The sequence below is a fragment of the Pleurodeles waltl genome, chromosome 11 (assembly GCF_031143425.1).
Source record: "Pleurodeles waltl isolate 20211129_DDA chromosome 11, aPleWal1.hap1.20221129, whole genome shotgun sequence".
NCBI lineage: Eukaryota > Metazoa > Chordata > Amphibia > Caudata > Salamandridae > Pleurodeles > Pleurodeles waltl.
The window spans coordinates 1,000,410,015-1,000,433,283 of record NC_090450.1 but is presented as its reverse complement, the minus strand read 5'-3'; positions in this window follow the sequence as shown (position 1 = coordinate 1,000,433,283).

Below are 23,269 nucleotides of genomic sequence, written 5' to 3'. Positions count from 1 at the left end.
TGAGCTGTCTACGAATGTAAGTTGCCCAGTTCTGTTGAATCTGGTGAAAACAACTGGCTGAGTGGTTTTTCAAACTTTAAAGATGGTGAAGTGGCAGCTTCTACTACAGATAAAGAGAACCTTTCTATTTACCTGTTTCGCTAAGTCATCTATGTCTCAAGTTATCATCTCTCTCTCCATGGCATGCTTAGTTCTCTTTACCTCACTTTCTTCTACTGTATGAATCCCACTAATTTACTGATTCCTTCCTCCATACTCTGTGCATCTATAACTCTGCCCTCTCTCCCTTTCTCTACTTCATCTCTCTCTCTTTACCTCTCTGTCTTGTTTCATCTCATCTCTAATCATTTTTACAGTCACTAAGCCCCACCGTTCTCTCAACCTCTCTTTTTTACATCCTCTCTGTTTACCTCAGCGTCACCTTGCTCAACAATCCTCTAGCACTTTCACTCTCTCTGGCTCTTTGTGTCTCATTTCATGCTCCTTCCTTCATCTTCATTTTTCCTCATCACACCTCTCTCTTTACATCTCTTTTCTTAGATCTACAACTTCACACGCTATGTGGATATTGTTAGACCTGGCATCCTTGGCGTAGTCTCCCCTACCTGTTTTGCCTCTGCTTCCCATGTTTTGACTGTGTGCTAGACCCTGTTTTTGCTGTTTTGGTACTCAGTGCACTTTACTACTGCTGACCAGTGCTAAAGTGCAAGTGCTCCTGTGTAAATTGTATGTGTAATTGCCTTTTCCATGATTGGAATATTTGATTTACTAGTAAGTCCCTAGTAAAGTGCACTAGAGGTGCCCAGTGCCTGTAAATCAAATGCTACTAGTGGACCTGTAGCACTGGTTGTGCCACCCACATTAGTAGCCCTGTAAACATGGCTCACTGCAGTGTCTGTGTGTGCAGTTTTAAACTGCTAATTCGACCTGGCAATTGTAACCACTTGCCAGGCCGAAACCTTCCCTTTATATACATGAAAGGCACCCTTAAGGAAGGCCCTAGGTAACCCCATGGGCAGGGTGCAGTGAATGTTAAAGGTGTTCTGACAGTGAAATACTGCCAAATACTGTTGCAAGGCATATCTCTCTCATAGGTTAACATGGGGACTGACTCTAAATATCCTTAAAGTGTAGTTTCCCTTTGAGAGCAAATAGAGATGTGGAGTTTGTGGTCCCTGAACTCACAATCTAAAAATAGATTGACACTTTTAGAAAGTAGGCATTTTCTTGCTTAAACCATTCTGTGACTCTGCCTGCTTGTGTATTCCCTATCTGGTCAGACTGACAGTTGGGCTGTTTGTGCATTCCCTCTAGACAGTGATATAAAGGGAGCTGGGGTGTAGGCTGCATATCCTGTTGAGCCATTTGAGCTAGAGTGGAGGTAGGAGTGGTCACTTACACCTGAATGGGCTGTGCCTGCCCTCACACAATGCAGTCTCAAACCCCCGGTGTGTGTGTCTGGGGCCAGACCTGGGCAAGGCAGGATCTTGTGAACAACAGAGACTTTCCTTTGGAGTTTGCCTACTTCAAAGGCAGAAAGGGGCATAAGTAGTGGACCCAAAACCCCAGATTTTCAGATTACTTCAAGATCACTTCTGGAACCAAGAGGAACCTCTGCCAAGGAGAAGAGCTGAAGAGCTGGAGAGGGAGTACTGCCCCATTGGCTGTGACTGTGCTTTGCTGGGTTGGCCTGCAGTTGCTGCTTCTGCCTGAAATAGGACAAAAACTGGACTTTGTGGTATATTCCTGCTTGTGAAAAATCTCGAAGGGCTTGGACTGAGCTTGCTTCCTGTTTTGAAGTCTCAGGGCCATCAAATACTTCCTCTGCCAGCACCTGGACTCTCTGCTGAGACTCCTGCCCTGCCAAGTGGTGCCCTATTTAGTCCCTGGGCTCTTGAAATGTGAAGCTGGTAGGAAAATGGCGGAATTCCACTCACAGGAAGCCGTGTGGGGAAAATTTAGATGCATCACCTGCAATGCGGCTGAAAAAAGATGCGCCACCCGCTTCGTGGCTGAAATTGATGCCCACCTGCATCGCGGCTGGGAGATCCCCGCATCACGGCAGGAGAAACAACACAACACCTGCTTGCAGCTGCTGATAACGATGCAAAACACACGCAGCGTGGTTTTCCAACACTGTGCGACCAGGATTTCTCACACATCGTTGCTAGGCGTCAAAGTCATCGTGAACCTGCACGGATCTGAGGTGCCCGTCCGGAAATCAACGCATCGCTGTCTTGCAGGAGGAGAACAATGACTCATCGCCTACCCGACTAGAGAAGAAACAAAACGGCCTCACTTGCGAGTAAGGAATCGACGCATCGCTGACTTTTCAGAATAATGAGAGCTTACGCAACAAGCATCCCAACTTAAGGCCTTATTTAGAGTTTGTCGGACAGGTACTCCGTCACAAGATATTACGATTTCCATTGGATATAATGGAATCGCAATATGACAGATGGTATATACGTCACGTTTGTGACAGAGTAGCCCCATCTAAATCAGACCCTTAGTTGGCACATGCATGGGGGTGCCAAAGGTCTACATTCCCGCCTACTAGTATAATCTCATGTTTTAAGCGGTGAGCTTCAGGCTCCATGCGGTTGGAGCAGCTTACGCGCACCCCGCGATCGCCAGGAACCAGCTCAGTTTTCCAGGTTGTATGAACTGCAATCTCACTCTTCAGAAATGGTGCACAGATTCTCAGAACTTGGGCAAATAAGTTTGCTGGGAACACTCCACATTTTCAGAACAAGGGTGTTTTCATCTCATTGTTTTCAGCAGTTTTATGTCATCCCTAGCTGGGTGGTGCCCTAAGGCGGCTGCCATACCCGGCTTTCTGTAACCGAAGGTACTGTCTTTTTCTCTCTCTCTCTCTGTCTTTCTCCCTCTGTCTCTCTTTCCCTCACCGCCCTCTTTTTTTCTCTGTCTCTATCATTGTTTTTCCTTTTCTCACCTTTGCGCACTCTCTCCTCCCTTCTTCCTGTATCTCGCTGTCTCCACTTCCTCTCTCTGTCCCCCTGTCCCTCTGATTCTATTTTTCTCTTTTCTCATCTGATCATTTCCCTCTCTTTTCTCATCCCTGTCATTCTAGGTCCCACTTTCGCTTTCTTTTCCTCTTCCTTTCCCCACCCTCTCTCTGGCTCTCTCTCTTCCTCTCTCTCTCTGCCTTTCCTTTTCCCCATCTACTTTGTCTCTCTAGCATTTTCTTTCCTTCTTTTGCCTTCTCAATCGTATCTCTTTCTTTCACTTTTTCACTCTCTCTCCCCATCCCTGTATCTCTCTCCGTCCCTCCCCATCTCTCCGTGCCCTGTCTCTGTCCCTCTCTCATGTGTTCTATCTCTATCGTTCTCTTTCTTATCTCGCCACTTCCCTCTCTAGTCCCTTCCCTGCCTCTAACTTTCTCTCTCGCTCTCTCAATCCCTCTCCCCATCCTAGTCTCTCACTTTCTCCCTCTTCACGCCCAGTCTCTGTCCCTCTCTTGTATGTGTATGTCTCTATCTTTCACTGTCCTTATCTTGTCGCCTCTCCCTCTGTTCCCAACCCTGGCACTGTCTTTCTCTGTCACTTTCTCTGTCACTCTCTCCCCATCCCTGTTTCTCTCTCCCTCTTCAAGCCCAGTCTCTGTCCCTCTCTTGTATGTGTCACTCTCCTTCTCTTGTCACCTTCCCCTCTGTTCCCAGCCCTGGCTCTGTCTTTCTCTGTCTCTTGCTCTCTCACTCTCTTAACGCCCAGTCTCTGTCCCTCTCTTGTATGTGTCACTCTCCTTCTCTTGTGACCTTCCCCTCTGTTCCCAGCCCTGGCTCTGTCTTTCTCTGTCTCTTGCTCTCTCACTCTCTTAACGCCCAGCCTCTGTCCCTCTCTTGCATGTGTCTCTATCCTTATCTTGTCGCCCACCCCTCTATTCCCAACCCTGGTTCTGTCTTTCTCAGTCTCTCTCTCCCTCTCTCTTCAAGCCCAGTCTCTGTCCCTCTCTTGTATGTGTCACTCTCCTTCTCTTGTCACCTTCCCCTCTGTTCCCAGCCCTGGCTCTGTCTTTCTCTGTCTCTTGCTCTCTCACTCTCTTAACGCCCAGCCTCTGTCCCTCTCTTGCATGTGTCTCTATCCTTATCTTGTCGCCCACCCCTCTATTCCCAACCCTGGTTCTGTCTTTCTCAGTCTCTCTCTCCCTCTCTCTTCAAGCCCAGTCTCTGTCCCTCTCTTGTATGTGTCACTCTCCTTCTCTTGTCACCTTCCCCTCTGTTCCCAGCCCTGGCTCTGTCTTTCTCAGTCTCTCTCTCCCTCTCTCTTCACGCCCAGCCTCTGTCCCTCTCTTGCATGTGTCTCTATCCTTATCTTGTCGCCCACCCCTCTATTCCCAACCCTGGTTCTGTCTTTCTCAGTCTCTCTCTCCCTCTCTCTTCACGCCCAGTCTCTGTCCCTCTCTTGTATGTGTTTGTCTCTATCTTTCACTGTCCTTATCTTGTCGCCTCCATCTCTATTCCCAACCCTGGCTCTGTCTTTCTCTGTCCCTTGTTCTCTCCCTCTCTCACTCTCTCTCTCTCCCTTCTTTCTCCGTCCTTCTAGCCCCTCCCCCTTCTCTCCTTCCCTCACCTTGGCTGTTCTGTGCATACATTGTGCTGACTCCGCGGTGCTGCATGTGACTCTCACAGCATCCCGAGGCCTCAGGGCGCACGCGGCGTGCCAGCCGGCTCCATTCTTCAGGGTTTGTCTCTCCCTCCCCTGCGGTCCTGACATTTTGTGACATTTGCATTTTACCGTCAGTAATGCCAACCTTCTGTGCCAGTTTATGATGTGGGCCGCGTGCAGCTTCGTGCCCCCATGGGGAGGTAACTGTGTGCGGCTCTTTGTCTGTGTGAGGGGATGTTACCTACTGAGTGTGAATGCCATGTTTGTACCCGCCCGGCCGGGGGTGAATGTGTGGATGGCATGGGCACCATTCACTACAATAACATGAGAGTCTGATCTAGGGAGGGGGAGACGTTTTAAGACATGGACAGGATGGGCAATTTCCCAAGGCCCCTCATCGTCCATGGGGTCCCCATTCAATATGATTGAGAGTCACAAGTCCTCATAAAAACAGCTGTTTTCTAAAAGTGAATCAAATCACACGGTCACAATTCCTCATAAAAACAGTTATTTTCGAAAAAATGAATTGTTAGAAATGGGGTCTTTTGTTGCAGTCAGGTTACCCCCTGTCCAAGCAAGAACCCTCAGTGTAGTCAGGGTAAAGGAGAATCACCCTCAGCTAACCGCCGCTCACCCCCTTGGTAGCTTAGCACGAGCAGGCAGGCTTAACTTCAGAATGCTAGGTGTAAAGTATTTGTACCAACACACACATTAACTTAATGAAAAAACGACAAAATGATTCAACACAGGTTTAAAAAAATAGAACATATTTATCTAAACAAAACAAGACCAAAACGACAGAAATCCAACATACACAAGTCAAGTTAGTGATTAAAAAGCAAAAAGAGTCTTAAATCCTTGAGAAAACAGATAAAACACTGTTAGTGTTGAAAAGTACCTGGGTAGCGTCAAAATAACACGCACGGGCGAGTGTGCGTCAAAAAAGGTAAGCGGTGCGTCTATTTCTCACCCACAAACGAGCTCGTGTGTCGTTTCTCCTTCTCCAGTCGGGTAGGCGTGTGATGTTTTTCCTCCCCGTAGGGGAGCGATTCGACGATCCGGGCAGCACTCGGGTCTCGGCAGACGTTGCAGCATTTTTCCGCACCCAGCAAGGTTTGCATCGAAAATCCTGCCGCACTGTCTCAGCAAAACTGCGCAGTGTGGGTTGCGACGTTAACAGCCTCCATCAGCAGGTGCGAGCGTTGTTCTTCCAGCTCCGTGCGTCGAATTTCCAGCCGTGATGTCAGTGGAGCATCGATTTCTGCCTCAAAGCCGGCGGCGCACAGTTTTTCAGCCGCGTCTCGGAAGGTGCGTTGGAATTTTCCCTGTACGGAGGTCAGTGCGTGGATTTTCAGTCTTGGTCTGCCAGCTTCACCTTCCAAGGCCCCAGGAAGTGGATAGGGCACCACTTGGCAGGGCAGGAGTCTCAGCAATGCGTCCAGGTGCTGGCAGGAGAAGTCTTTGATGGCCCTGAGACTTCAACAACAGGGGGCAAGCTCAGGACAAGCCCTTGGAGATTTCTTCATAAGCAGAAAGGCACACAAAGTCTTATCTTTGTCCTCTCGCAAAGGCAGAAGTAGCAACTGCAGGTTAGCTCCACAAAGCACAGTCTCAGGCAGGGCAGCACTTCTCCTCAGCTTTTCAGCTTCTCTCCAGGCAGAGGTTTCGCTTGATGTCCCGAAGTGCCCTTCTTACCTTTTTATACCCATTTTGCCCTATGAAGTAGGCTTACTTCAAAGAAAAGTCTCTCTTGTTAGTGAAATCCTGTCTTGCCCAGGCCAGGCCTCAGACACACACCAGGGGGTTGGAGACTGCATTGTGTGAGGGCAGGCACTGCCCTTTCAGGTGTGAGTGACCACTCCCCCCTCCCTCCTAGCACAGATAACTCATCAGGAAATGCAGACTACACCCCAGCTCCCCTTGTGTCACTGTCTAGTGTGAGGTGCAACCAGCCCAACTGTCAAACTGACCAAGATAGGGAATCCACAAACAGGCAGTCACAGAAATGGTTTAAGCAAGAAAATGCCCGCTTTCTAAAAGTGGCATTTTCAAACACACAATTTTAAATCCAACTTTACTAAAAGATGTATTTTAAAATTCTGAGCTCAGAGACCCCAAACTCCACATGTCTATCTACTCCCAAAGGGAATCTACGTTTTAATCATTTTTAAAGGTAGCCCCCATTTTAACCCATGAGAGAGATAGGCCTTGCAACAGTGAAAACCGAATTTAGCAGTATTTCACTGTCAGGACCTATAAAACACATTAGTATATGTCCTACCTTAAACATACACTGCACCCTGCCCATGGGGCTACCTAGGGCCTACCTTAGGGTGTCTTACATGTAAGAAAAGGGAAGGTTTAGGCCTGGCAAGTGGGTACACTTGCCAAGTCGAATTGGCAGTTTAAAACTGCACATACAGACACTGCAGTGGCAGGTCTGAGCCATGTTTACAGAGCTACTAATGTGGGTGGCACAACCAGTGCTGCAGGCCCACTAGTAGCATTTGATTTACAGGCCCTGGGCACCTCTAGTGCACTGTACTAGGGACTTACCAGTAAATCAAATATGCCAATCATGGAAAGCCAATTACATACACATTTTTATACAGGAGCACTTGCACTTTAGCACTGGATAGCAGTGGTAAAGTGCCCAGAGTAACAAAAACAGAGTCCAGCACACATCAACAACCTGGGAAACATAGGCAAAAAGTTAGGGGAAACCACGCCAAGGATGAAAAGTCTAACATGAATTATACAGTCACAATTCCTCATAAAAACAATTGTTTTCTAATTTGCCAGCTGGGGATGCTTAACCGAAACAAAGGGGCAAATTTACTTAAGGTTTGCTCCTGGGCAAAGCCGTACAAAGTCATACAAACCAGTGCAAACTCTTGTAAAAGCAGAAAAAGTATTTTGGGTAGGAAATGTCTCGTTTTGTTAGTGCAACTAGTACTGTGCATCAAGGGCCGTTGCTTGGGTCTAACTTACCACTAGCATCCATAGGGTTTGATGCAAAGCCTGAGCTACTGAGATAGCCAGGCTGGTTTTGCATAACAGAATAACACATCTTTAGAGCACATGCTAACTTGAAGAAATGTTTTACTTTCTCCAGACATCCCAAACTTTGTTTTGTGCTGCACAGTATAACACAGACAGCAACTACAAAGTGTTTAGGAATTGTTTAGTGTGAGAAAGTGGATTATTAGTTGAAGTGGAAGGTAGTCGTCGTTGAGTAATAATGGCACTATTCCTTACTAGATCCATTGAGGCCTCTATAATTTATATCCGAGCTCAACTCTTGATAGCCATAGCACAGAGCAGCCAGACTTAACTTAGAAGAAATGTGTAAAGCAGTGGTTCCCAGCTTGTGGTCCGGGGACCCCTGGGATCTGGAAGCCTCCTCAGGAGGTCCGCGACTGCTTAGAAAACAAAATATTATTAAAAGATTAGGTTCCCAGCTTTAAGTAATGACTCAGTGGGGGGTCCCTGTATTCCAATAACGATTCAGTGGGAGTCCCCTGATTCCAGTAATGATAAAGTGGGGTCCACGGAAGTCAAAAGGTTGGGAATTACTGATGTAAAGCATTTATCAATACCAAAATAATTAAAAAGTAGAAAACATGACACTATAAAAATCCCATGTTGATTTATAAAAATAGAGAAATGAGCAAAGAAACACCAAAATTACAAAAATCAGATATAGGAGACTGGAAGTGGGACTTTTCAAAGTTTTAGATGTTTCTAGTGCCAAAAAGTGCAAAGCACCAACTGGGGGCAACTGGTTGCACTAGACTGAGTCAAAGGCAAAAGTTAAGGCAGACAGTGATGGGACACAGGTTCAATACAAAGACTAGAGTTTGTCCGGTGAAAAATTGTAACTTCTGACTGCGTCACTGTAATGGAAGACAAAGAGCCTCCGCAGGGCACGGCAGCAGGCTGTGGCCGAGGTGGGTTCCACAAGGCCGCATAGCTGTCAGACAAACTTTTGACGGGAGCTCAAAGCAGGAGAAATATGAATTTTGCACAAAGGAATATCCCTCTGTGACAGGATCCCTTTGGCACATTCTCAAGGTAAGGATTTCTACCTTTGGATTTAGAAACATTTTTGGAAGCCAATGTCCTTTCAGCGTGGCAAACCAGGAAGTTGAGTCTAATTCACAGTGCGACATCAGTGGCTGTGGCTCAGTGGTAGTCTGGTGATAGCCTCTGGTTCTTTTTGAAAAATTCTTGAAAACAGCTTTTAGGGTTAGGCAGGAGGAGTACACTATCATACTTACTCAAGGGGACCAGGGCCTTAGAGTCACCACTTGTGGCTCAAGACTGACTCCAGGAGAAGCCATCAGCAGAATCCAGGGCAAGTCCAGTTAATACTGGTCATCTGGCTCTTCAACAAGGTGAGTTTCTCACAGCTTCTGTGCCCTTGTAGCTTAATGGGACGATAGCCAACTAGCCTTTGGAGTCCACTCTTTGGTCCTGGGTTTCAGTGGGAGTAAGTCCAGCCATTGGGGTTTCTCTGCAGAGGTTACAGTAGGTGCGGTCTTCTTTCTGAAGTTCAAAAGGGGTTTGACGGGTGCAGTTCTTCTTCTATCTTCCTCAGGTCCAGCAGTGTTCTGAAGAAGGTGTCCAGGGGTTCTACTTTTATGCCTGGCACTAGTTTGTGGGTGGGTGAAACTCCCTGCTCAATAGGAAAACATGTTCTAAGGGCAACCCTAATCACATTGACAACATTTCCGGGAGGATTGACCCTAAATAATCCAACCAAACCATGATGTGCCAAAACTCAACATGCTGAATATCTCTTTCCCTGGCAAAGAGCTCTGGATACACCCCAGAAGTGTGTCTAGGAACATGACAAACTCCCCCCGCAAACCAGTTCTGGAACAGGTGTCACCCCCACTGGGATTGGTGCTGCTCTAGCTACTTGGATACTTGGATAATGAACGGGGCAGGGCTAGGAGTGAGGTACAGTTGTCTAACAGGGGATTCTACTTTGAAGCTTGTCCAGTTGGTGGGCACATCCCCAGACCATCCTGTCAGAAGGAGGTCACACTTTCTCCAAGCCAAGGGCCTTGTGTTCCCTTTCCTGGATGCCATTCACACCTCCTAGCAGGCTGCCAGGTAACAATTGAGGACTAGCTCTGAAAAGGCTACAAAAGGCTTTAGGCAAGAAAATGCTGACTTTCGGCATTTAAAAATTGTAATTTAAAATATGACGACTATCAGATTGTATTTTACATTTCTGATTGAATTTTTGAATCCTTGAATCATGGTTTTAGATATTCATAAACTGAGGTTATGCATTATAAGGAGTTATAATGTAACCCAGTTCTGTTGTATGAGAAAGCCAGCCTTGCTGCATCGAAAAATGACATTGGAGATTTTTCACTACCACGACATGTCAAACGTAAGCACAGAAGTCCTACATTTTTAATACCATACACCTTGTCCTATGAAAAATTAGGGCCTACCTCAAGGGTGACTTATAATTATTAAAATGTAAGTTGTAGGCCTGTAAAAATGTGATTTTAACCGGTAAAATGATTGCCATGCCAGGCTGCAGTTGCAGGCCTAGAGTCCTGTTTTCACTTGCCACTTTAGTGGTGGCACAATTACCACTGCAGTCCACTAGTGACATTTAATTACAGGTCATTGGTACCCATCTTACCGTATAAAAGAGAATGAGAAGTAAGTTAGAAAACCAGTCAAAGAACAGCCAATTCTAAATGTTTTTAGGGATCAGAGCACATACACCAGCAATAGAATCTAGCAAAAAGTGGGTGGAGTGACTATGCAAAAACAGCATTTTCTTAAATCTTGGCATTGGATTTGGCAGGAGAAGGGTGTGCCTCCAGTACAAATACTGTGCTAGACAACATGCATCCACATCTGCACCTTGGCACAGAGGCTCAGCATTGTGCTAGGTAGTCTGTTTGGGTGACAGCACGGGCCATTTTTAATAAACATGGCTTTGCACTGCTTTTCCCCCTTGCATAGTGAAGCACAGCAACTTTGTGTTGTTCTAATAAATAATACATCCACCCCTTAGTGTGCATGCCTTACCTTGCCCAGACTTAAGCAATGCATATTCCAAAAGTTGGTGGCAATTAAATTGAGAAATAATACTTCAGTTTATTTCTCTCTCCTTACATCATCCGATTTCTTCTACCAAAGCCCACTTTCCTAGCCTCTCTCTATCTCTAATCTTCTCTGTACCTTGTTCCTCTCCTTCTATGTCAGCTCTCTGTACCTTACCTTTTCTTACCTGACCTCTCTCTCAACATACCCGATGTGCATCACTCAACTTCATCTTACTCTGTCCCTCTCTCATGATCTTGTCCCTCTCTCTGTCACTGTCTGCGCCTGCATCTCTATCTCTTGCGAACACCTTGATATCTCAACTCTCTCTACCTCATCCCTCTCTCTGTGTTTCACTGACATTCCTGTATCTCCTCTCTATTTCACTTGTCATACAAACTCATCTCTATCTTTACCTCACCACCATATTGTTCTCCCTCTCTCCATGTCTCTACTACCTTACTTTTTCTACCTCTCTCCTAGACCTTTAGATACCTTACCATTCCTCCTTACTTCTCTACCCCATTTCTCTCTCTACCTCACATCTCCCTCAGTAACCCCTCTGTAGGAAGCTGGCTGTGTATATACTATATCAAAATGAGATATAGTGTGCACAGAGTCCAGGGGTTCCCGAGAGGCTTGACAGAGGCAAAAATAGATACAATTAATGCTCTATTTGTGGTAGTGTGGTCGAGCAGTTAGGCTTATCAGAGGGTATTGTTAAGCATTTCTTGTACACACACAGGCAATAGAAGAAACACACACTCAATGACGTAACTCCAGACCAATACGTTTTTATATAGAAAAATAAAGTTTGTTAATTTATTTCTAGAACCACAAGATTCAGTTTGCAAGAATACAATTTTCAACAGTTCCTGGGGGAGGAAAGTAAAGTACAGTTTCTGAGGTAAGTAACAAACTTACAGGTTTAGTCTCCGGGGCATAGGTAGCCCACTATTGTAGGTTCAAAATAACCCCAAGGACCCAGCACCAGCAACATGGGGCCGGTCACGTGCAGAGGTCAAACAGGAGCCAAAATAACGTAGGCCCCTATGGAGACAGGGTACTCTGGTTCCGTTCTGCTTGCAGGTAAGTACCCGCGTTGTTGTAGGGCAAACCAGTGGGGTTTAGAGGAGCACTGGCAGGGCCCCAAGTCGTCACCAATCCCACACCCTCAGCGGTACAGGGGCGGCCGGGTGCAGGGTGCAAACAGGGTGGAACTTTATGAGTGAACCCCGGGGGTCACTCAGACGCTGCAGGTAAGGCACAGGGGGGCTCCTCGGCCAAGCCACCGACTGGATAAGGAGGAGGGCTGCCTACTGGTCACTGCTGCACCGGTGGTCGGTTTCTCTCGAGTCTGGGGGCTGCAAGTGCAGTGCTTCTCCAGGTGTCGGATATCTTTGTCCCGGGCAGTCGTGGTTATGGGGGTCCTTGGGATTCCCTCTGCAGGCGTCGTCGTGGAGGGGTGGAGAGGTCATACCAGGGTGGACACTTGGTCAGAATTCCCTGGGGATCCTCTCTGGACAGTTGGGCGACTTGGACATGGGCTATGGGCGTCAGGTGCAAAGTGGATAGGACTCACACTTCCGGAGTGAGGTGGGAGTCCATAGTTGCTGTTTTTTTTTTTCTTTTCTGGACAGTGCTGCTGTCCTTGAGAGTTCCTGGTCCTTCGTGGGTCACCGGGCAGTCCTCTGGAGTTGGCCAGAGGTCGCTGGTCCACTGGATGCGTCGCTGGGCTGGTGCAGGTTCTCTAAAGCAGGAGACAGGCCTGTAGTGTTGGGGCCAAAGCAGTTGTGATCTTCCTTCTTTTCTGCTGGGGTTTTCAGCTTAGAAGTCCTTCTTCTTTCTTGTCAGGTCACCAGGAATCTGATGACTTGGGTTCAGGGAAGCCCTTAAATACTAAATTTAGGGGCGCTTTAGGGGTCAGAGGTCAGTAGCCAATGGCTACTGTCCCTGAGGGTGGCTACACCCTCTGCATGTCCACTCCCTTTAGGGTCAGGGCACATTCCTAATACTATTGGCCCTGATCCTCCAAACCAAGATAGACGATTCTGCAGGGAGGGGGTCACCTCAGCTCTGGACACCTGAGGGGTGGTCCTGGCTGAGGTGGTCACTCCTCCCTGTTTTCCCTAATTTTTCCCGCCGGACTTGTCGCCAAAAGTGGTGCTTTGTCCTGTGGGAGGCATTTCCACTACCTCGAGTGCCCTGGGGCGCTGTAACGCGAGGCTTGAGCCTTTGAGGCTCACTGCCGGGTGTTACAGTTCCTGCAGGACGGAGGTGTGAAGCACCGTCACCCAGGGCAGGCTTTGTTTCTGACCACAAAGTGCCCAAAGGCACTCACCCCATGTGGTCAGAAACTTGTCTGTAAGTGGCAGGCTTGCACAGACCAGTCATTCCTACACTACCAGGTTGGGTAACATACAGGGGGCATCTCTAAGATGCCCTCTGTGTGCATTTTTCAATAAATCCCACACTGGCATCAGTGTGGGTTCATTGTGCTGAGGAGTTTGATACCAAACGTCCCAGTTTTCAGTGAAGCCATTAGGGTGCTGTGGAGTTCGTAATGACAAACTCCCAGACCATATACTTAATATGGCTACACTGCACTTACAATGTCTAAGAATGGACTCAGACACTGGAGGGCCATATTGCTCCTGCAGCTACGCCCTCACCTGTGGTATAGTGCACCCTGCCTTAGGGCTGTATGGCCTGCTAGAGGGGTGACTTACCTATGCCACAGGCAGTGGTTTGTGGGGATGGTACCCTGAGAGGGATGCCATGTCGACTTTGCCTTTTTCTCCCCATGAGCACACACAAGCTGCAAGGCAGTGTGCATGGGCTGAGTGAAGAGTCCCCCAGGGTGGCATAATACATGCTGCAGCCCTTCGGGACCTTCCCTGGCCACAGTGCCCTTGGTACCATGGGTACCTTTTACAAGGGACTTAACTGTGTACCGGGGCTGTGCCAATTGTGGGAACAAAGGTACAGTTTTAGGGAAAGAACACTGGTGCTGGGGCCCGGTTAGCAGGATCCCAGCACACTTTCAAACAAAGTTTGCATCAACACTAGGCAAAAAGTGGGAGGCAACCATGCCAACAGTTGCATTTTCCTACACCCTCTCTCTATGTGATGCTCTCTCAAACAAACACTTACCTCTCTGGACTTTCTACACCTTTCAATTCACCCTCTCCATCTCAACTATCTCTCTCAAACTTTCTTTCTAGATCTTTCTACTGTTGTAGAGCCATTTTAATGATGACTCTGGGTATGTTATTTTAGCAAATAGGCCTGCTGCTTGTGCCTTTTAGCCTAGTAACGTTTCATTTTATTCTTTTAGAATTGGCCATATTCGTGGTTGTGTTTTATTTTCCTTAATCTTGTTGTCCTTTTGCCTAGGAAAGCATTGCATTTCTTAGCACAACATTCTTTCATTCTGTGCTTTCCTCAAGGATGCAGCAAGATAGGACTGTCAGCACAAGTGGTACACCGAGTCTCTAACATTCACAGAAATATGAATTTTTACGTGGTGACACTGTCTGAGGACATCGGGGGTTTTATTATAAAAACATGCAGGTTAGAGGAAGGTTCCAGCCAGAAGACCACGACTGCACAGCTACACGCTGAGACCACCGGTTCCATGACCTACATGGGGATGTGTCTCCAAAGATAACAGACTTCTCCACTACTGTCATACTCAGGTATGGGGGATGATGTTTTCCCAGGGGGATTCATGAAGGGTAGATTAGAGCTTATCATGCTGTGATCTAACATAGCTGAGGTAGGAATTTATATTTTGTGCATAGTGAAATATTGTGGGACTTTTCCTGTGTTTCACTTTCCTAGTCACCATTTTGTGTATGAGACTAATGTAACTGAGAGAAAAGGATGAGATGTGATCCACTATGATTTCCCTGGGAATTCATAATGTCATGCGCCCGGTTGCCACAAATCATCCCTGCTCTTGAGCAAAGATGAGGTGCTGCTAGCTGGCCCGAAACAGATTAGGCCGACACTTGCCACATGATGTGGGACTGGACTTAGTTCCCCACAATTCAGGTGATGCTGCCGCCCAAATCCAGCAGACTTATTGGTTCAGTTAGAACCAGTGCAACATTACTGCACTCTGACTTCCTCTCACAACTCTCTATCTCTGTATCAACCTTACATTTTTTATATTTCACACATTTTTATCAACTTCCTCTTTTCACTCTCTATCACATTCCTCTTCGTACACTTCAAGTTAAAGTCCTCTCTCTATTACCATCACTCTCTACCCGACCCATCCTTCTGTACTTCTTCTCATTTTGCTCTTTCTCTACCTTGCATCTTTTTGTTTTTACTCGTCTTTCTGTCTACAGCTACTTTTCACAGACTTTACTGCTCTCTAATTCACCTCTTTTTTCACATTAGCCTGTTTCTCTCTCCACCTCTCCTCAAGGAGTAATACCCTCCTCTACCTTTCTCTTCATTTCTTCTCCCTATCTCTATCTCAATCTCTAAAACATTTCCTATTCTACCTATTGTTCCTGCTCATCTTTCTCTATTTACTTTACATCTCTCCTTACATGTCCTTCTACATCATCTCTATCTCTACCCTTTCCCTCTCCACTTTTTGTGTCTTACTATTAAGTTCTATTTATGACTCTGCTTGACTCCTGTATCCTGCCCCATCCCATTTCTCTTACTTAGTAGGGTCACACAAAATTGTCTAACCAGGGATGTGCACATTTGTAAAGAGCAGAATAGGGCAAGACACAAGAAGAGAAATTAGGGGAAAAGTATTAGATTTTAACCAATGAAACGCAGAAAATCCTCAGAGCAGAGCTTTGCTTTTCACAATTATAATAATAGTGCCATAGTGAGGGGATTGTGCATTTGTGATTACATGCATTTGGCGACTAAATCTACAATTTTAAGCATTATGGGCATATGTCTTATTTTAATCGAAGCAATAAAAAGGTTAAGGATCGAATGCTTGAATTAATCTTAGCCACTGGCAAACGTTCGGGCTGCATCCCAATCCATTGTTTTTTGCCTGGCATGCCACCGCAGTGTGGCCCCAGCTATATGCAAATAGGTGGTGGCTTTGCTCCAGTGGGAACCGTCCAGCCCCAGCTGCCAAGGCAGGCCCTCCAAGAACAGGAATACAGGGCAACCTAGGACCAATTTCACCCTTGTTATGTGCTCCTGTCTTCATGATATGATTTAAGCCAGGCCAACACCTGTCCTTGGACTTCAGTACTCCTCCATATCGAACGCTGGTGATCAATTCAGTAGAACTACCATTGCTACCATTGCCCTAGCATTCTGATCGCAATTGTCCTTTATGAATTCCGAAACCTCCAATAAGGCAGATTCTGTGCTTTACCCTGCATGGAAACCACCAGATTGAGTATCATGTAAAGGATGCTTTAACTCCAGAAAATGATAGAATTGCCTGTTGACTAGCTTCTCCAGCATCTTTGCTATTGCAGACAAGAGTGAAATTGGCCTGAAGTTACTGAGGACATTGGGGTCAACATTGGGTTTCTTCAACAAGTGGAGCATGTGGGCCTGCTTCCAACTCCTCAGCACTGTGGTAGACTCCAAGGAGGAATTCATCAGCTTGTTCAGAATGGGATTAACAAGCCTAGTGATCAATTTGAGGATGTCAGGAGGACATTGGTTGAAAGAAGAACCAGATTTACAGTAGGCCATTATGTTGGATGAGTCCTCCAAGGAGATTGTTTCACAATTGGACAAAGAAGGCCAGGTAGAAAAACTCTTATGCAAGGTAGATGTGGCTCCCCCTGAGCGGGAAACTGATCATAAATTGTTTTGATTAAAAAAGAAGTCAGAGAGCTCCTCAAAAGAATCTTCTGATTTTATTAAAAAAAGAAGTCAGAGAGCTACTCACAAAAGTGAGCTGAAGGTATAAGATGGTTATGAATTGCACAGGGGGACAGAAAGAACTAACAATCTTGAAGAGTACCCATTGTTTATTCATGGCAGAGGCAATTGAGGACTCCTTGTGAGACTTGCAGGAAGACCTACGAAAGGTCATCAAGGCTTTCTTATTTACAGTTTTTGCCGCTCTGTCTGTAAGAATTGCCTCCATTCACACTCGAGGCATTTACAATGCATCATTTTCTCTTTTAAAGAAGCCAAAAATAAAGGAGCTGAAGGTCTTGTTCTCCTCTGAGATACAACTTGTATTGGGACGAATAAAATATAAGGCTTCTGATAATCAGTTATTCACATTTTCTAAATCATAGTCAACGTAATGCGATAGTTTGAGAGAGATAGACTGGAGAGCCTCAGATAGAAGTTGCTATGAGATTTAGTGCCAAGGCCATGATGCTTCTTAAATGCCACCTGATGCTTCTTGGGTAGATTGGTGATAATATTAAAAGGTACCAGGAAATGGGGGGACCAGTTAGCTTGATGGTTAAGCTAATACAAACATTCAGGGAGAAAGAGAAAATGAGATTCAAATGTGTTCGGCCATGTGAGGGGGTGGGTCATGCACATGTTCTTCAAAATTAATTCCCTTTAAAGAAGTTTAAAACAGTTTGGTCACTGAACAACTTCAAACATATATGAGTAAATTAAAATCTCTCAACATTAAAATATTCAAGTGAAGTATGGAAAGTTGGCCTACCAGGTTCATATGTAAGTCAAGGGAATCATTGGAACAATTTGGTGGTCTCTAAATTATGAACCCTGGCACTGTAAAAGAGGGATCCAGATTAATAGGAAAGGAAAGCCTTTCTGTAGTCCCAGTATCAGTCTGTTTAAATGTTGTACACAAAAAAGTATCCCTTTCACTATGGCCACACCACCGCCCTTTTTAAAAGTCCTATTAATATGCTGAATTAAGAAGCCAGGTGGGATAGCTAAGGTAATTTCAGTTGAGGAGGAGTCTGCAAGCCACTGAAAGCAAGTCATCATGCTTCGGTAAGGATCTACATTTAATCAGACATGCAGAGAAAGTGGTGTTAGGCAGAGAGTAATGCTGACTCCCATTCACAAATAAGGGATTCATAATAACTCCTGGTTGGGTGCAGTCCGAGGGAATAAGAGAATAGCAGCAGGTCAAATTTTTAGCTGTAAAACCCTTGCTAAATTCTTCATAAAAGTTTAGTTTGTGGCCACCCAGAGAAATAGCAAGAGGCTTTTGAACATGTAGCAGGTCACTCCTCAAACATGCCTACAATGCTGGAGACCCGCTAGGCTCACCGACAGCATGGCTGGTTCTGGAAATGATCTGAATGCAGACAGGTGCAGACGGGCTTTCCTTTGGCGTGCCTTCAGAGCACCAGCGGCGCACTCGATGCATGCGTCCGCGGCATTGCCGCTGGAGGTAGTCAATGAAAATGCCCCATTCCAGCGACTAGAGTGCATCGAACTAAGAAGGGTGCCTCTGTGGTGGAATCGGTGAGGAACAAGGAAGTGCCCCCAAAATTAAGAAGAATCCTTTTTAAAGCAACCTGAGGCTGGAATTAGTATCTCTGCACACCCCACTCAACCCACCAACAAACAAAGTTAAAAAAAAAGAGAGCATAAAATTAGTCACCAGCAACATACGCCTTCTTATGGGCTGCAGAGGAAAAATGTGCTGGAGTATCTGTTCTCAGCAGCACTAACATCACCTTCATTGGACTGCGCCAACACTTCTCAGCATAGCTACCAGACCTCTAATTTGACAGCACCAACGCTTCTAAGCATGACTGCCATATCTCTAATAGGGCAGTGCAAACACATCTTTGCATCACTGACATACCTATTATAGGCAGCATTAAAACTTCTTTGCTTCACTGACATACCATTAATAGGATAGTGTCAACACTTCTCAGCATGGCTGCCATACCTTTAATAGGACAGTGTCAACACTTCTCAGCATGGCTGCCATACCTTTAATAGGACAGTGCCATACCTTTAATAGAACAGTGTCAACACTTCTCAGCATGGCTGCCATACCTTTAATAGGACAGTGTCAACACTTCTCAGCAAGGCTAACAAATGTAATAGGACAATGTGAACACTTCTCGGCTTGGCTGCCATACCTTCAAAAGGACAGTGTGAACACTTCTTGGCACTGTTGTCATACCTTCAATAGGACAGTGTGAACACTTCTTAGCATGACTGCTGTGCCTTTAATAGGACAGTGCAAACATTTCTCAGAATGGCTGTCATACCCATAATAGGGCAGCGTTTACACTTCTCAACATGGCTGCCATATCTTTAATAGGGCAGTGAGAACACTTTTCAGCAGGCTGACATACCTTTAATAGCATAGTGTGAAGACTTCTCAGCATGGCTGCCATACAGGTAATGGGACAGTGTGAATATTTCTCAGCATGTCTGCTGAACCTTTAATGGAACAGTGTGAACACTGCTCAGCATAGCTGCCATGCCTTTAATAGGACAGTGTGAACACTCCTCAGCATAGCTGCCATGCCTTTAATAGGACAGTGTGAACACTGCTCAGCATAGCTGCCATGCCTTTAATAGGACAGTGTGAACACTTCTTAGCATGACTGCTGTGCCTTTGTTTGGACAATCTGGAGAGCCACTTCTTACTGGGATGCTGGGCTTTGCCTATACAATATCCACACATCTCAGGAGGGCAGCCACACTCTAACTCCATTCTAATGACATTTCTCATCAAGGGTACCACCAGAGGTGGGCGGAATTCCCACGAGGCAAGAGAAATAAGCAAATTGTTCCACTTTCCTATGCTCGTAGAGTGTCATTTGAGATTATCTGCTGCTCAACAGGCAGAAAAAAGTAAGTTGGCTTGAGTAACACTGTAAGAGGCCAGACAACAAATTTGCCTTAAGTCTAATTGGATTCCAGTAAATTCATTGCCCATCCTGACAGTGCACTTCAAAGCAAATTTCCCATCTACTGTCTGCAGTGTCTTCCTAGTGCTCTTGCAGGCATGCACCACCTACAAGCTTCCCTGCTGGGAATGCTGCTTTCAATAGCATTGTCTAGGGATGGCTATTGTAATTAAGTTAGTGTAGTTACTGTTAGACCTGACAGCCTTAGGGTGGTCATCCCCCAACATTTTGCTGGCCTCCCTCCACTTTTCTGACACTGTTTTTATTGGTTTCAGGACTCCGCACACTTTACCACTGCTAACCAGTGCTAAAGTGCAGATGCTCTCTCCCTTAAGCATGGCAACATTGGCTCATACTTAATTGGCATATTTAATTTATCTATAAGTCCTAGTAAAATGCACTACATGTGCCCAGGGCCTGTAAATTAAATGCTACTAGTGGGCCTGCAGCACTGATTGTGCCACCCCAGAAGCAGCCCCTTAACCATGTCTCAGGTCTGCCATTGCAAGGCCTGTGTGCAGTTTATTGCCACTTCCACTTGCCATGTAAAAGTACTTGTCAGGTCTTAAACTCCCATTTTTCTACATGTAATTTATGCCTAAAGTAATCCCCAGGTTAACCCATAGGGCAGGGTGCTATGTAGAAAAAAGGCAGGGCATGTACCCAAGTGTTTTATATGTCCTGGTAGTGGAAAACTCCTAAATTCATTTTCCACTACTGTGAGGTCTGCTCCTTTCATAGGCTAGCATTAGGGTTACCCTCATATACTGTGTGAGTGGTAGATTCTGACCAGAAAGGGGTAAACATGTCATATTTAGTATGGCCAGAATGGTAATAGAAAATCCTGCTTATTGGTGAAGTTGGATTTTATATTACTATTGTAGAAATGCCACTTTTAGAAAGTGGGCATTTTTCTGCACTTAAAATCCATCTGTGCCTTACAGCCTGTCTCCAATCGACATCTGAGCTGGGCTGGTTGACAGCTCCATTGTGCAGTTCCCCCAGACAACCGCAAACACAGGATACTCAGTCACACCTGCACACATCTGCATACTGAATGGGTCTTCCTGGGCTTGAGGGTGGAGGGGCCTGACACTTACATGTCAAAGGCTACTGGCCTACCCTCACACAGTGGACTGCCAAACTCCCTACTGGGACCCTGGCAAACAGGATGGTACTAAAAAGGGGAGTTTGTGCACTTCAAAACCACTCTTTGAAGTGTCCCCCACTTCAAATGCATTTTTGGGTATATAAACTGGGTCTCTAACCCCACCAACTCAGGCACTTCTGGACCTGGACCTGCAACCTGTCAAGAGTAACTGCCTGGCTGCCCAAAAGCCTCATCTGGGCTGCTTTGCTGTGAAGGACTGCTGCCCTGCTGCCCTCTGACTTTGCTGAGAAGTGCTCTCCAAGGGCTTGGATTGAGGTTGCCCCCTTTTTATTGAAGTCTCAGGGCCAAAAAGACTTCATCTCTTCAAGGTACTCCTTGTGCGCCGAAAATCAACGCACAGCCTGCCGGAAACGATGCACAGCCAACTTGCAATGAGAAAATCACCACACAGCCGAACTGGAACGACGAGACCTGCCTTATGAGTGAAGAATCAATGCAGTACCTGCCTTGCGGCCGGAAATTAGACGCACAGCCCTGGGCGTCAACAAGAATCCTGCATCACACTGAGGACCCGAGCCTGCACGCCAAGAAACGACACAAAGCCCTGATAGTGTGGAAAGAAATGACACATCGTCTGTGCTGTGCCGGAAATCTGAATCACACCTTATTTTTATATGCATCTCTTCCTCTGCGGTCTCCGTGCATGTAATTTTTTACGCAAACCAGGTACTTTATGCAACCAAGAGACCATTGTTGATTTCTAAGATTTAAGACCCTTTCTAATCTTGCAAAAGTGATAATTCGAATTATACTTATTGAATCTTTATAATTTTGACCTTAATTTAACCAGATAAAATATCTTATATTTATCTAAACTTGTGTGGTGTTTTCACTGTGTTACTGTGTGATTTATTGCACAAATACTTTAAATATTGCCTTCTAAGTAAACCCTGACTGCTCATTGCCAAGCTACCAGAGGGTGGGCACATGATAATTTGGATTGTCTGTGACCTATCCTGACTAGGATTGTGGTCCCTATTTGGACAAGGGTGTATACCTCTGCCAACTAGAGACCCCATTTCTAAGAGTTACCATTAGGATAATTGTGTTGTCCTGCTCCTGACAGTGCTAAGCTCCAGGTGAGACATAAATTCATTGTTTCTTGCATTCATCATTATCCAGAATAACAAATTCTTGTTTTTCTGGGTAATTCACCTGCATTCGTTTTTTCAACTGGAGCATGAGGCATGCAAAAGCAGAAATGATGGAGTTTCCTGCAATTTCACATGCGCTGACCGCTGATTGAAAAATGGGAATTTCACCCACCTTCTAGCTGCAGAACTTTGACTGGAAAAGCCTGGACCACTGTTCCTCAGTGGGTCCCCTGAACCTTTCATGGACTTCCCAGCAGAGCTGTCCAATCTTTAATGAACTGCACACACCCTTCTCAATATGGCCGAACTGCCATTAATGGAACAGCGTGGGCATCACATCTCTAGAGGACTGCCATACCTTTCTTAGAAAGTACAAGCACATCTCTAGAGGACTGCAATACCTTTCTTGGAAAGGGCAAGCACATCTCAACAGGGCTGCCTTATATTTAATGACACAGAGGCAACTCTTTCCAGCAGCAGGGCTCATATACCTTTGAGTGTAAAATCTAGAATGACATCTCCATGAACTTTTCGAGCTCTTGTCAGCAAGGTAGCTAAACTTTTTATGGACAGGAACAGAATTCCTCAGCTTGTCTGTTATACTAGTCATGGCCCTTACCTCACTTTCCCACAGGATGGCTAGACTTTTGAGGAAGAGGTGCAATATTTCCCGGAAGGATTGCAGTGACTGTAATGGGGCAGTTGGAACTAGAACTTTTCAAGGTGTAGGTTGAGGTTCAGGGTGTGGAATTAAGAAGCGAGTCACATTTAAGGCCATGTGTATGGTGCATAAAGCTCTATATGGTGCCAATCCAGGGGGATTAAAAACATGTTTCAATGGTACTCTCAACTCAGCCTTCTCAGATCAGCTACTCATAACATTGTTGTCATCCCTAAAGCTCTCAGGAAGAGATGGGGAGGCAGGGTGTTTTCAGTGGCAGCTGCAAATATTTGGAATTCCCTCCTCCATCACCTAGTCAGGATCAAACTGCATTTGCCTTTTAGGAAAGCCTTAAAAACCTGGCTCTTCTCTTTGTAAGTGACCCGGGTGGGGACAGGATTACGTAGCCAGGACTAAACTGAATGTTACCTTGGAAAGCCTACAATATCGGGCCTTTCTTTTTGTAAGCAGCCCGGGTTATAAGACAGGTCATCTCAGGATCAGCACTTTGCGCCTTGATGCCTTTGGCATTGTTTGCACTCTACAAATATCTATCATTCATTCATTCATTCATTCATTCAAGAGCACTAATGGAAGGCAGAGGGCAGAAGCCATAACAATGCCCGAATACTAAAGAGGGGACGAACACTGGGATATGGTGTGTTACTTATTTGGCATAGTGCAAACTTTGCTTCATGGAACATCGGAGACCGCCACAGTGGACTTGAATCGTCCTCCAGGCAGGTGCCACCTCAACAGGTCCTTGTTCCTGCTTCCATGGTTGAGCGTGTCCTCGTCTCTCAAGAGCAGT